Source organism: Parasteatoda tepidariorum, chromosome 12, assembly GCF_982258835.1.
Source record: "Parasteatoda tepidariorum strain Cologne lab strain chromosome 12, Ptep-v5.0, whole genome shotgun sequence".
NCBI lineage: Eukaryota > Metazoa > Arthropoda > Arachnida > Araneae > Theridiidae > Parasteatoda > Parasteatoda tepidariorum.
This window is the reverse complement of record NC_141766.1, coordinates 20,486,312-20,502,148: the sequence shown is the minus strand read 5'-3', so window position 1 is coordinate 20,502,148 and position 15,837 is coordinate 20,486,312. Positions and strand designations below refer to the sequence as shown.

The following is a 15,837-nucleotide window of genomic DNA, read 5'->3' as shown; positions in this document are numbered from 1 at the left end:
CTTATGATTCCGTTTTTTTAAGTTTTGTATTGAAAATCAAAGATGGACAACTTAATTGAAATTAATAGCTTCATCATAAAATTTTCTTCATATTGGAGAATTTTGTTTTCTATACTTAGCTAATATGCACTAAAAACTATATGCTACTAAACAAGAGATTTCACAGAGACTATTAGCCAAAGAGATATATTTTTCAACCTAAATAATCACATTTTAACTCTAAAAATAGTTTCCTCCCTTTTTCAGTTTTATTTCTACCCTCCCTTTTAGCTTTTTCTGGGGGGCTGTGACAAGTTGTCGCATTTGTAGTTTGGCTCCTGTGAGGGGCGTGTGACACTTTCAGCATAAGAATGAAGGAGGAAATCTTCTCCACAGTTTAAAGAGAGGATTAAATTACAGTGGGATGTGTTTTATTGTTTCAGTTATTATGGGAGGTCTCACCTTCATTAAGATAAACGGAGAAAGGTTTCTTTATATTTCCCACCTACTTTTGAGAAAAAAAAATAAAATAATTGCAAAAAAATAATGCACTTTTAATAATTGCAAAAATTGCACTTTTCAAAAAAATAATTGCAAAAATTATAATTTTTATAATCTATTCTACAGTTTCAATAAGGTGCATTCTTTCATGAAATTCAATACAAAAGGAAAATGACATGATCTTTTGCAACTAAATCATACTAATAGACGTATTTCAGTGTTTTGCGTTCGAGGAACCATTTTAAAGTTGAAGAAAATCCTTTGAAAATCAGAACGCATATTAGATTCTAACTAAGAGATTAAGGTAAGAAGGTGCTAAGTGACTTGTTATAAGTTTAAAAACTGACTAAAGAATTTTTATGAAGGAATGATTTTATCTACCAAATGTTAATTTAAAATGAAATTAGAAATACTGTATGAATTTTTTAAATGATCAAAAATATTATTGAAGTTTATAATTTTTAATAAATTACACAAAATAGAAAATTTATAAGATTCGGGGAATTTATTAGAGAGTATAATTTTCAAAAGCAATGGCCGTGGCTTACTTGAGAAAACTGGATCATTAAAATTAGTTGGGAGATATGACTGAATTATCCTCATTTTCCCCACTTGTTTTTTATAAAACTATTAATCATTTATTGAAGTGATCAGTATTTTTCTTAAGTTAAAAATATTTATCATTTAAAAGATGAAAAAGAAAATCAAAAAATATATTTAGAGAGTTAATATTTAAAGTTAAATTTCAAGTTTTTTCTTGCATCAGTGATGACTTAAATCCCTTCTATTATAGCTCAGGTTTAATGTAAGACAACGGCAAGTCACATTATAGACTTTTGGCAAGAAATTAAATGTGAAATGTTTAACAAATTTACTAAAACTACGAATTAATTGGAATATATTAAATAGTTATTATTATAAAAACTAATAATTATAATTATTAAAACTTTGAATTATTAAACTACTACAACTTAATAATTTAAATTTGGTTTTGCTGAAATTGGAATAATTGTGCTAAATTGATATAACAAGAGAAAAGAAAAAATCTGTTATTCTTAAATTTTTTTCTATTTATTTATTTTTAGTGTAAATATGTCTATGAACATTTAAAAATTGTTCTGATTGAGACTCTGTATTGACAAACCTGAAATCAACAAAACAATAAGTTAAAAAGTGTCACACATAGTGCTAATGGATGAATTCATGATTGGAATACTATAACACAGAACATCTTGATCATTTGTTATAGGAAATTGGTCGGTGGTATTTTTTATTTATTTGTTTTTTTTTTCCCATTCTTTTTTACACTGAATCTAAAGAAACCAACGAAGATTTCCAGAGTTTGTCAAGTTATGCAAAAGTGCAAGAAACCTTTTCTTATAGCCTTCCTATTATCTCTAACAATGGTGGGCTAAAAGGTAGTGAAAGATGTTAAAAAAAACAGTGGGAGAGTAAGATTATTTCATGTTAATTTAAAATATGCAAAATCATTGAAGAAAATCTGAAACCATTTCACAAAAATATTGTGAATAAATTTTTTACGTTATTTCAAAGGAAAATATTATTTAAACTCAAAATTATCCTTGTTTTGAAGGGGGGAGGGGTTGTAAAAAATTACAAAGCAGTAATATTTTGTTGAATGAAAATTATTGTACATTGAGCTATAGTCAAAACTGTTTTATATGCTAGTATTTGCAGTTATTAAGCTGTCTTTTATATATTTTTTCTTTTTTAATACCTTTCAAATTGATTTTAGATTTCATTTTAAACATACTTTAAAAATTGGTATAATTAAATTCTTTAAAAAGTATTTTATGTGTATTTAATTATGTTCAACACTGGATGCAAGATTTACTGGTCCAGTGTCAGACCTCCCTGTTTAAATCACAAAGTGCATTTTTTATATTTAAGCATCATTGGCTTATATTATTATTTGAGTTGTTGTAATCATAATTGCGAGGAAAAAATTGCAGAATATTTCTTAATAAGTTTAAAAAAACATGTTTCTGCAAAATATTACTTTAAAAAAAAAAGAAAATTCAATTGGGGCCTCAGCTTACTGAGTGTCCAAGACAATTATCCCTGTCTCCCCTTCCTTAGGTAGGGCTCTGAATATGTGGCAGTTATTTTTAGATAAAATGTAAAAAATTTACTGATTTTATAAAAAGTTAAGTGTCATGATTTTTTTTTGCATATGTTCAATTAAAAGCATTAGGATAAATAACAAAAGAACTTCAAAATCCAAAAACTGCATAATATCTTGATGTTTACAATATTTTGATCTTTTATCTAAAAAATTTATATTCGACCTTTGACATCCAAACTTAAAAGTTATAAATTTTCATTGAAGGGGTACCACTTACTATATGAACTATTTCTTCCCTTGTAAAAAAGAATATCAAAAATATGATAGTTGTTCACCGGAGTTACAGAATGACTTTTATATATAACCTTCATTAGCTCAACTGCAACATTCAATCAGATGATTCTGATTGTACAATATTACAGATAAAGCAGAAAGCTGCTTTAAAGAAATGCGATTACAGCTCTTAAACATGCAGAAAGGGATCATAGGCCCAATGCTTTGAAATTGTTGAAATAAAAAGTCAGCTAAAGCTACATATTAAAATCTTAAATTTTGAACTGTACCAAGAACCCACGGAAAGGAGTTTTGCGCCTGATATTGTATTGACCTTCATATTCAAAAATTCAGGTAATACAGTATTGAAATATATATTATAAACCTCTCAGAACTAGATCATATAATAATGAAATAAATAATCTTTATAGACAGTTTCTCTACAGCATCTTATCACTAACATTGGTATACAAAATAAGGTAAACCACGTATGCTACTTCTCCACTGTGGCATTCTCAACAATTTAATTTATCTTTTTGTATAGTTTATTTAAAATGATTTTAATTCAATTAACAATTCAGCAATCACTAAATTTTTAAAATGCAGAACTATAGAGCATTTGCCAATTATATTATTTAAACAGTGATTAGTTGAATTTATGATACTCTAAGGTGTATCTTAAATTTTCTGAATAAATTAAAAACATCAGGTTCTGATAAGAAAAAATTAAACCAAATTTTAAGCAATATTAATTAAATTTAGAATTTAACTTTTTTTAAGAATACATATTTCTGAAGTTTAGTGTTACTGTGCACAGTTCAGATTTTTTTTAAAATTATTTTTCCTTTTTTTATTTTCTGGACATTTTTTTTCTAATTGCATGACAGATTAAAAAGTGAGATTTAAGTTTTGTAGTAAAGAAAACAATTTTGATGTATCAAAAATCGGTTCCTTTTAAAATCTGATCTCCGTCTAAAATCTCTAGTATCTTTCTAATCTCACTTCTGTAAAGAGTCACTTTATCTCTTAATTATAATTCAAATAGCTTGAAATATTGATTATTCATATTTAGTAACACTTCAATAAAACCTTTTATTTTTAGACAGTTTTGCTAATTTTTTAAAAATATTTTGTACACTACTAAATTAAACTCAAGAAATTCTGTTTTATTAGTAAATTATTTTATTCTAGGTAACGTCATTTTTAAACATATCTAAGCAACTAAAATGTGTTGAAGGCTTGTGTTGCAAGAGTAGTGCAACATCAAATGAACATGGAAATGTTCTATGGGCATTCGTTATGTATTTTACATTGATAGAAGCTATTTATTTTTATTTGTTGCTATAAACAAAGTTTTCATTTAAAACTTATTTTCATAGAATATTTATGAACTTTATCATTTATTCATTTTATAATGTTTTTTAAATATGTGCATTGTTTTGTTAAAAAATGGATAAATGCTAATTTTGTATAAAATTTGGCTGGTATCTGTCATATGCAAATTTGTAAATGAAATTTTTCTTGTAAATCTGATGAAGCCAAATTTTTTTATATAGTATTAATATATATTTTATTAATCTGATTTATGATTAATCATATTATTTTAATAAAGAAATTATGTTCTTTCTTTTTTAAAATAATTTTTTTTCCAATATCAATTGCACATTTATATATTAAATATTTACATTATAATTCTATTTTTTTTTTAAATTTAATATCATCAAATCTTTAAGAAATTTGCTTATAAGCAAAAGTGGAGAAATGTTCTCTTTCAAATATATATTATTGTCTTAATATAATTTTATTTACACTTTATTTTTATAATGTATTAAATGAAACATATTTTGAATGACATGTGATATATTTAAAGGAGATAATTCCGAGTTTTTCTTGTTATTTTTTTGATAAAAAATTTTAAAGAGTCCAAATTTCCTGTATTTTATGCTATCAATTTAATATTGTTTTTAACTATACACTATATCATGTGCAGAATATTTTTTAATGAACTTTCTTTTGTTTCCATCCTCTATTCACAATGTAAATGGGGCATAGCCTCTTAATTGTTTATGTTTGTTTCATAAGTAAGGTGATCTCCAAAGATAGGAATAACGTTCAGGCAGTTCTATTATGTAACAAGCTCTGCTTTGTATATGTTTGAGAAAGGAAATACCTCTCTGCACCCTTCAGAACTGGTGTTTGTTAGCGTTATGAAGAAAGTATTTAACCTTTTGGCTTTAAGCTACTTAAGAATTAACTATATCACAAAATGAAAATTTGATTAATTGTCCTTTTTCTTATCAGTTTTAAAAAAAGTTATATGAATTTATCTCATTAGAGTTCAAGCTAATTTTAAATTTTTCTATAACAGGAAAAATACATCTTGACAAAACCCAGTGTTCTTATGTATGTGTGTCTAGTACTATTAAAACCAGTCTACACTTAATATATTATTGTATTAGGTTGGCAATTAAGTTCACACCTTGTTAAACTTTAGCATTCTGATGTTTTTGCCATAAAAGTTTTAATCATTCGAAGAAAAATGTTTTGTTCTACTGGAATCCTTTTTTTTTTATGTCAATTTTCAGATCATTAAAATAGAATGTCAAATGGAGATTTTTTAACTTTCAAAAGCTTCTCGTGACATTTGTACTGTGTATGGAGATGGTATCTTACCTGATTAGTGTGTCAAGTTTAAGAGAGGAAATTTAATCTTAAAGATGCACTTCATTCTAATGTCCATTTAAGTTTGATGAAGGGCGATTAAACCAACTTTTGCTCAAACAGAAAAAATATAATACTCCCCCACTTCTCTTCTCTAACTTTTAAAAAAAAAGGGAGTTTTATTGCCAACCTCTTATGTATAGAAGTACCATTTAAAATAATAAATGAAAAGTGAAAATATGTGAAAATTTTAATATGTTGATTACAAGCATCAGTTTTTACTACATAGGGTACACATCTAAGTAGCTGCACTGTCGTTATAACAAATATAAAAATATATGTAAATATCATGTGCTCTAACTCAAGAATAAGCCATATAAAAGAACAAACATTTAAAATTAAAAGCGAAAAAAAAATTTTTAATAAGAAAAGCTTGATTAATAAATTTATAGTACCGTTTGAAAAGAAATTTGCAGACATAGTCAATCTAGAGGGCATCTAATTGAGGACTCAAAACAGAAAAACTTTAGAAACTATTATAAAATTACATTTTTATGAGATAATATTTGACTCAAGAAATACCATTTTATGATGAATAAAAATATGATTTTCAAGCAATTTTAATAAAGAAGTTTTAGGTTATTAAAACTTAAATATTTCATATATTTAAGAGAAAAGCTAAGTATATTCTGTTCGAAATAATAAATTTTTTATCATAGAAAAATGTCTACTTTCATATGGATTTTCATAACTATAAAATTTTCAATATTTTTTTTTAAAAAATTATTTTTTGTTCTCTCAAGTGTATTACACTCCTCCTTCCAGGGGGATTTAATCAAAGAATTTGCCTAGCATAAAGCATTTCATTTCTAGAAATGCAAAAAAGTTAAACATTTGTTTTTCTTGGGATTGAAAAAATAATAAATTTAGTCTCAATATTGGAATGATATTTTAAGTTCAATAACATTAAACAGGGATGAGAGTAGTTGGAAAGTAAAAAAGAGGAAATTCAAGAATGAATATATGTATATATATATATATATACAGTACAGAACCCGTTATCCGGAAATCAGAAAACCGGAAAACCAAAAAACCGGAACGAAATTCGATAAATTTTCCCGCCATTTTAAAAAAATTTTTTTTTTTTTTCATAAGATTTTAGGATTTTTCTTTCTTTTTTGAAAGATGTTCGCCTTACCATCATTTTGGAAGTAATCATTAGTATATTACTTCATCGTTTTTCCTTCTTTTTAAGATTATTTCCAAAAAAAAATTATTTTTAGTTGGGTTTAACAATAAAAAAACGGCTTTTTGTAGCGATTCAGAAAACCGGAAAAATCAGTTATCCGGAATAGCGATGGTCCCGATCGTTCCGGATAATCGGTTCCCTACTGTATATATATATATATATATATATATACACACAAAAATTTGACAAAAAAGTGCAATTTTTAAACTTGTAAACATGTGATTATAAATCCCGATGATTAATTTTAAAATTGCATGAATATATAAATATGAATCACATGCAGGATTTTAAATAAAGGGAATAAGAATCCCGAAATGAGGCTTTTAAATCACGTGAATATGAAACTCTATATCGAATTTTAAAAATGCGAAAATACAAATCATGATGCGTAATTTCTAGATCACGTAAATACGAATCACTATGCGTAATTTTTAAATAGCGCGAATACGAATCCCACTGTCTAATTTTTAAAGCACGTATAAATAGGAAAATCGATGTTTGATATTACAACCGCAAAAACGAATCAAGACATTGGACTTTAAGCTCGCGTGAATACGAATCGCTACATGGGGTTTTAAAAGTGCGTAATTACAAATCGCGATATTGGATTTTTAAATCTTGTAAATAAAAATTGCAATGTACGACATTTGAATCTACTGATTAAGAATCGCATCGTTCAACTTTTAAATCAGGTAAATACGAAAATCAATGTTTGAGGAAGAAATGAGGACTTCAATACTTTCGCTTCGCGGAAAACTTAATTCCTCATAAAATATTTTAACTTGTGCAAAAAAAAAAATTTCAGCGGAAATTAGCGGGAAAAATCTGAAAAAAAAGCGGAAATCCGCGGAAGAATCACATCTCTGATTAAAGTAACATTGCCTTTAAGGAATTGCAACTAATTTGTTTAAGCAATCATAATGACATGGTTGCTTGCCTTAAGAATGAAAGAATAAATGAAAATTATTTAGACATATTTTGCATAATTTTATGATAGAGGAAAGTAGAGATGGGTAAATATTTTTTGGAAAAAAAAATTTACAGCTTTATTTCTACAGATGCTGTACTGGAAATTTCAGAATCAGCAGTTTTTCATAATTAATGGGTATTAAAATGTTAGCTTATAAATCAATAAAAATAGTAAAACAATTTTCCCAATCCATTTTTTAAAATGAATGTTTAATTTTCAAAACTATTCTTGAATGAGAGAACAGAGTTTTTGAGATTGTTTATACATTTATTGTTACAAGCTGAATTATATTGATCATCGAATGAAGAAAATATTGAAACACCCAAAGGCATGCCCCACACATTCCTTCATTTAACATTTCAATAAAAACAAACAGAAAAAATTTTAAAGTTTAATTACTTATTGTTGAAGTTTTTTATATTTAGTCATTATTAACTTTAACTTCATTGAAGGAATTCTGAAAATGTATTTACACATTTTCTTTTAATATTGTAAAATATTTTATTCGTTGCATAGAATTTTGAATAAGATGATTTATAGTTATAAATATAATGACATGATTACACTAATGAGCAACAATGTAAGAAATTATTTATTTTAGAAAAAAGTCCATGTGTCCCATCTTGAGTATATCTTCAAATGTTAACCAAAAGATATTTAATTTCGATTACTTTTTGATAATTTTAAATTTTGAAGTATGATTTAATTTGTATAATACTGCAGGGAAAGAAAGTTTTTTCAATTGCATGTAAAAAACAGTATGCTACTTATGGAAATAAAAAATAAATGAATCATAATAATGGAAGACCTGAGCAAAAAATAAGTCAATGTTTCATTAAATTTGAAAAAAAACTTTTAAAAAAATAAAAGCATAAAGTAAAGCATTTTACAAAACATCTTTCACTGTAAACAATTATTTGAGGACTTAGCACAAAATGCTCTCAGATACAGAAATGTATGTATTTTTAATATTCTACTTTAACATATTCTTCCAGGATGTTAGAGCACAGGTGCAGCTAGTTTAACTGTTATTGTAAATTGTATGGTTAAAATACTGTAATGATACAATATTTGTATATAGTTTTTTATAGCTTTATTTAGAAAAAAAAATACCCATACGGGGAACTAACATGTAAAACTACATATTGCTGCTACCTAAATGGATTTATGAGAGAAATAAGTTTGCACAAAGTTTGTAATTTAATAAAAAAATTTTAAAAAAAGCTTTTTTTTTTTTTTTTTTTTACAAGAATGGAAAGCATAGATATAATATATTTGACAAATAATGTTATGAAATATTTATTGATCTTGTATCTAAAGTGCAATATACTGATATGGAATGAAAATAAATAAAGCATCCTTAATTACTTTTCTTGTTGAAGCTATAAACTTTGAACCAAATCTATACTGAATTAAAATGGTATGCCTAAATCTGAACAATAATAAATATGTATATATAGTTCTGTCCAATGAAGTAATTTGTATGAAAATATGTGTATGTTTATTTTTGCAGTCTTAAACAATTATATTTAATATAAGTGTTTATTTTTCTACTCAGAGCATTCAACTATATATTTATTGTTCCTTCTTTCAGGACGAATTGCTACTTAAGTTTGTTGTGTTTTGTGTTGCTTAAACTGACAAAAATAGTCAAATTACCTTATATATTTTTAAAAATCAATTTGAAAAGATTAATGTTAAAATGCATTCTTGTTCTGTTGTTTCCATAAAATTTTATATATTTTTCTTATTCATTTTTCCAGAATTTAATATAGAATGAGTTTTAATGAAAAAAAATCTCTTTTTCATATATTTGATGTTAAAATAGTCCTAGCTTGACAAATACTCCAAATTATAAACTGGTTTGAAAGACTAATAATGAAATATTTTATTGCTTTTTTACTCCTAAAAGTGTTATTAACTTCTACAATTCAAAATTTATTAAGCTTATTACAGAATAAATTTCTCTGTCTGGCAAATATTTGTATTTTTATCTCAAATCTTATATATTTTTTCTTATGTAATAATGAATTGGAGCCTTAATATTACATTTTTTTCCAGCCCCTACTATTTAGTTTAAGAATTTTTTCAATAAATGTCAAAAGAACAGATTTTTTTTTTACTGTACATAACTAATGTTTAAATCAATTGACTTTTCCAATCTGATTTACATTGAGTGTTTAGTATCAAAGAAAAATTTTAGAGTGAGGAGTGATTGGGAAGAAACGCAGATAACTAAACACATTAATCGACATATAGGAGTAAAACGGAAATTGCTTGCTGCTTTGGAACAATAAAACTGATTTTTCTGCATAAATTTGATGCCAAATTGGGCCAAAGTCATGATAATTGCTCAATGAATATTATTAGAGTTTTGGAGGGCAATTTTGGGAAAAAATGGCATTTTTGAGCAAGTTGGAGCAGAAATTTTGTTTTGGAGCAATTTCAGCAGCTGTTCCAACCCTGCTATAATGTTAAATTATCCCAGATTTTACATTAACCCTTTTTTAGAAAAATATTGCTCAATGGATTTTTCTAACAGATCAAAAAAAAATTTTCTCTACAAAGCTCAAACTTTCTTTGAGTTTTCTGGAAAGAAAAAAAAAACTTTTCTGACATTTTTTCCATTCTATAATACATTCTTTTTATCATTCTTTTTATCATTCTTCTAATCAATTCCTTCAATTGATGTCTGCTTCTGATGAAAGTAATGAAAAGGATGAAGATGAGCAAAAAATATCACAGGATATATGTACCCACAACTTATCAAAAGTTTGAACTTTGAAACATTAACAAATGTAAGCAATAAAGAAAATAGTAATGAGAGGAATATTATTAAAGTTGTACCTAAAAATAAAAGACATGTAAAGACTGCTCATTTTTTCTAGTACTTCACCTCACAAGCATAAATTTTTGAAAAAATATGCTTTTTTTACCTTGATTTTAAGTTATGCTGCTTTTTAACACTAGTATGACGGAAAATTGGGGTTTCAATGTATTACAATTGATAATAAAAAATAGTAAAAATAATTAGTTTCAATATTGAACATTTTCGCATAAGAATAATGCATCAATTAATAAACATTGTTAAAAAAAATACTTTGTATTCTCAATAAATTAAAAATCAATGTGATTTGAAGAATTAAAGTTAAAGTGGAGGGAAGAAAGGCTGTTTTTATTTAAGGGACGATAAATTGGTCCCTTCACTAAAATCAAATTCATAAAAACGCAAAACCAAATTTATACAGCAGATCTGCTTATGCAAATCAATCCAATAGGAAAGCAAAAATAGTTATGACGCATAATTTTCCATAGTAAGTAGTAGTTCCATAGCAGTTTTGACTGAGAAATGCAAAATTCGAAAAAAAATTTGTCCATAGGAAAAATATTTTTTCAGGTGGCCTCTTTGCAAATTTTAAAAAAAGAAAAAAAATTAGTTGAATCAAATGCCAACTAAAAAAAATCCAACAGGTTTATTTGTTGATAGGCTGACTAGAGTATTCCTCCATAACTCTGAAGAGGCAGACTCTCCCTCCCGCTAGCTACACCTTGGACATTGATTCAAACCAATATTTAGCTGGTCAGGAGATTAACACGTTAACCTTCTCAGCTAAGTGGCTTCATAAAGCATTCTTAATATATAGATCAAGCCATCAACTTTTGTCTTTATAATGGAATAAGTATTAAGATATTACTTATAACCAATTTGAAAAAATCTTGATAATGTCTAATTTTTTAATTAAAATCATTAACAATGACGTCAGAAAAGCACAAAAAATATTACATGTTCATAAAGGAAATATATGGATGTCTCAGCCAATTAGTAGTTCCATTTTTACTGAACAATTGCTAGCTTACCTCACAAAATCCAAGACTAGACTTTACTATATTTAAATAAAATTAAAAAAACATTAATTTAGGATAAAATATAAAAATCTTTCCCAAATATTTAGAAATCTCTAATATATAAAAACAAGTAGGCAATAAAACTAATTAATCTTTTTGCTGGTATTTAGATTTTTTCGTTATTTGTGAAAAACTATTGACTGCTATTCAATTTTGTCCCCCTTATAATTGGGGCCCCAGTTGATACACATATGTCACTCCGTCCGAGATCCTTAACAAATTAGCTTTGTGTAAAAGAGGAATTTTTCTGGTAATTTTCAAATTAGTTTTATCAATTAAATTGCTGTGCTAAACTATAAATATAGTTCATTGCAAATTGTGCCATTGTAATAAAAGTTAAAATAAAAATCATGTTTAAATTACATTTTGCTTACTCTTTAAGAATATCCATTTAAGTTTGCTTTAATTCCCCCCCCCCACAAGAAAAGAAATTTCCACTGATTAATGATAATATTTGCAAAACTGTAATATATCCTTAAAACACCCATAATAAAATGTTATTTATTTCTGTTCTAAAAAAAAAAAAAAAAAAAAAAAAAAAAACTCTTTTAGCATTCCTCTTTTGAGATATCAATTATTTTAAAATATGAGTTATAATGCCAAGATAATTACAATTGAAAAATAAAAAGTAATTTTAAATTAATTCAAAAGAAATTTTTTTCCCCTTTCAAAATAAACATCTTAAGCTCAATAAATTTGTTTTCAAGCTATAGGATTTCTTGCAAGATTTGTTCTCTGTATAATGATTATTTTTAAAAATTGCTTTTTATTATTATTTAAAGATTTTAGATTGACTTTATTTATTGGTGATATATAATTGTCATTTGTGTTTTAAAATTTTTGAGTCATTTTTATTTTCGCTATTGGGAAGAAAACTATTGTTACTATTAAATGTATTCAATTTGATTTGTTAAACATTACAATTCATTTAGATGTATTGATTAGTTTATTGATTTCATATTTTTTTAAATGATTTGTGTTCTATCATGGTCAATTGGTAACTATAAAATGATTTTTTACTCCTGTTTTTTTTTTTTTTTAAATTGTAATAAAAATATTATTTTTATAATAGTTTGTCTTCAATTATAGCAATTTTTCACTTGTTTGTTCTCAGTAAACAAACATTATCATATGTTACCACACTTTATTTACTTTCTTCAGTTTGAGTGAGAAAAAAGTATAGAGTAAATTACTGTTTTAAACTGCTCTGAAAATAGTATTTTTCGCATGAGTTCCCAAACACAAACTCTGATTCACACAGTTTCTCAAAAGTACCTAATGTCATTTTTTCACAAAATTGGCTTGATTTGCTAGAAAAAATGTTTTGTTGCAAATGTGAGAAATTGGTATTTAAAATTAAATTTGTAGCATTCAATGCTATTTTTTTGTGCTACATTAAAAACAAAGTTATAAAATTTCTAAAATTAATGCTCTAAATACTTTCAAAATTGTTCCTACAAATGTTGAAAATTGCTGCTCCAAATTAAAATTAGTCATTGAAACTAATAAATATGATATTACTGCTTCACACAAGAGGGGCAATGGGAAGGAACAATTGTAATAGGTTCCTTGACTCCATCAGTAATGAAACTAAGATTACATCTCTATTTTGAAAATTATAATTTTTAATGCCATTAAAATACTTTTTTTTTTACTTTCAAATTTTACTGGAAAGTAGGTTTTTGAAAATCATACAATTCAAATATAAAATATTCTAAATCAAGAAGAAAGGTATTTTAAAACAAAAGTATTTATTAAAGAATAAATATAAAAGAGAAAACAAATATTTACTTTGATTTTTAGACAATTATGAGCAGAAGAATCAAATTTGTCAAAAAAATTATCAAACACTTTAACACACTAAATGTGTGCATTTGAATTATGTAACTATAAACTTTTTTTAAAAAAAATAAAAATAAGTATTACTAGAGAATTAAAAAACTTTGTTTAATCAATTCTTATTTAGATAATTAAATTCAATAATATTTAGGTCTTATGAAATATAATCGATTTTATTTCTTTCGGTGCCCTTGATTCGCGGCCTCAAAGGATTTCTTCAAAATTTGAGGAGAGATTAATCAGTATTTTACAATATCATTGAATATTTACATGCATGAGTACATAAGGGTAAAAAATGTATGTCACACTCATGTAAGTCAGTTTTATCCAGATAAAATTAGTAAGAGTTGCATACCTGTAAAAATGAGTAGTTAAAAAAGTAACCATAAAATTGTAAAATAATATTATATCTTATTGCTAGATATTTATGCAGTTAATACAATTTAAATAAATAATTTTTCTGCTATCTTAAAATAAAATATTTCACTTATCTTAAAAGAAATGCAATTTTTTTAAAAATGTTAAGTATTTAGTTTCAGTTTATGAAAGTAACAGGGTTGCCACAGAAAAAAAAGAACAAAATAGTTGCTTTTAGTAGCCTAAAACATGAAAATAGTAGCTAAAAACTAGGAAAATAGTTACCTAAATAAGAACAAAAATATGACTAAAATTTTGTTAATGACTTAATTGTCATATACTATGATCCATTCAGTCAAGTTGGTGGCAAATATGATAATTTTTATATAAACGTAAATGTTTAGATACATGGAAAGTGATTACTCAAATTCGAAATTCAGGTATCGTAATATTGTATCAAAAAAAAAATTTTTTTTTTAATCATGCGGAATTTCTTTGCAATAATCATAGAAAAGGCTATCGAGAAATGAAATAGACTTACAATGGAATCTGTGCAGATTGAACGAATTAAAGAGTGAAGACTCAAATTTGCAATTCAAAATTTTCAACATCTTTTATTTTCTAAGAAAAAATATTTTTAATGCGTTCAGAAACTATCTTGCGGGGTGCAGATTTTCCACCCAATTTATGCTTTAAAAAGAAAAAAAAACATTGCTAGGAGTACAGAAAAGTCTCCCAATAGTCTCCTTTTCCTGAAAATAGTTGCTTTTTTTTAGCCTTTTCAGGCAAAAAAAGTTGCCATAGTCGCCTCATGCTAAAAATAGTTGCATTTTAGTCGCCTGTGGCAACCCTGAAGTAGGCAACTACTTTTATTAACTTTTTACTTATTGAGTTCTTTAGTTTTAAAAATGTTTAATAGTTCTAAACCTAGTGTAATACAATGTAATAGTTAAAAAGATGGGATTGGAACATGTCTTATTCAAGAGGGTCACCCAGTGTGTTATGCATCTAGAAGTTTCACCAAGACTGAGCAGAATTATGCTCATATGTTGGCGATTGTTTTCGCAGTACAAAAGTATAATTTCGTGTATGGTAAAAAGTTAGTAGTTCAGAGTGATCATAAATCCTTAACAAGTATTGTTAAAAAGCCAATGTATGCTATATCTTCAAGACAACAAAGGATGCTTCTAAAGTGGATAAAATATTAATTTGAAATTGTATATGTAAGAGGGAGTGAGATTTTTTTGGGTGATACTCTCTTTCGAGCCTATGTAAAAGATAAGGTAAATGATGACCTAGATATGGTACATGATTGGAAGTGACGTACTGGCCGGGAATGTCAAAAGACATAGCTTTTCATTACATAGAGTAAATAAACAGTACTTTATTTCTTTTAACTGTGAACAACTTTTATTTAATTTCAAACTTTAATTATGTATTTGGAAAGCGAGTTGTAACCAGATTTAAATATAGTACTTCTTATCAATACAATTGAGTGAATCTAGTGACATATGTTAGTGAAAAAAAAAAACGAAAGTAGGGCATTTACAGTGGTGCAGCCTATATGATGATAATTGAAATTCTTATCAGTGCTTTTTGCAGGTTCAGCATATCTACCAGAAATTACTGTAATATCTTATAAGAGATTATGAAACACTTTTATCCTAATAAATTTCTTAATCAAAAATATGAATGAAATTTGATGTCCATCCATCCTTCTATCTGTTGCGGATTCTAGCAACCAAAAAGCCTTTTCCAGTAGAAAGTTTCTTAAGTCACCAACATGTCAAGCAACTTGGCATGCTAAGATTCTGTGAAATTTGGCTCAATGCAAAATGGGTCAAAACGAACATTTTGCGTAGGAAATGTGTTCTACTAGAACAAAGATTGCATGTTTGGAGCTTGTGAAATCAAACTCCCTCACTTTTACAGATCAAAATTGTTTAAATTCCCTAACTTTTCCTTGGATTTTTTGGACAATTTCCACATTCCTTGACTTTTTCTGGTTTCTCAACC

General features: G+C 26.2%; 1 protein-coding gene across 2 annotated transcripts in view; it reads left to right on the top strand.

Annotated features, from left to right (window-relative positions):
- Positions 1–4,201, top strand: part of LOC107447773 (pantothenate kinase 3 fbl) — a 51,163-nt gene extending 46,962 nt beyond the window's left edge. The window contains exon 10 of one of the 2 annotated variants that reach the window (XM_016062782.3): positions 4,031–4,201. The gene's annotated coding sequence lies outside the window, so the exon portion shown is untranslated. Of the gene's footprint in view, positions 1–1,565; positions 2,519–4,030 lie in introns of those variants that run through there. The other variant, XM_071188365.2, reaches the window with a different exon arrangement.
- The last annotated feature ends 11,636 nt before the right edge of the window (positions 4,202–15,837 follow it).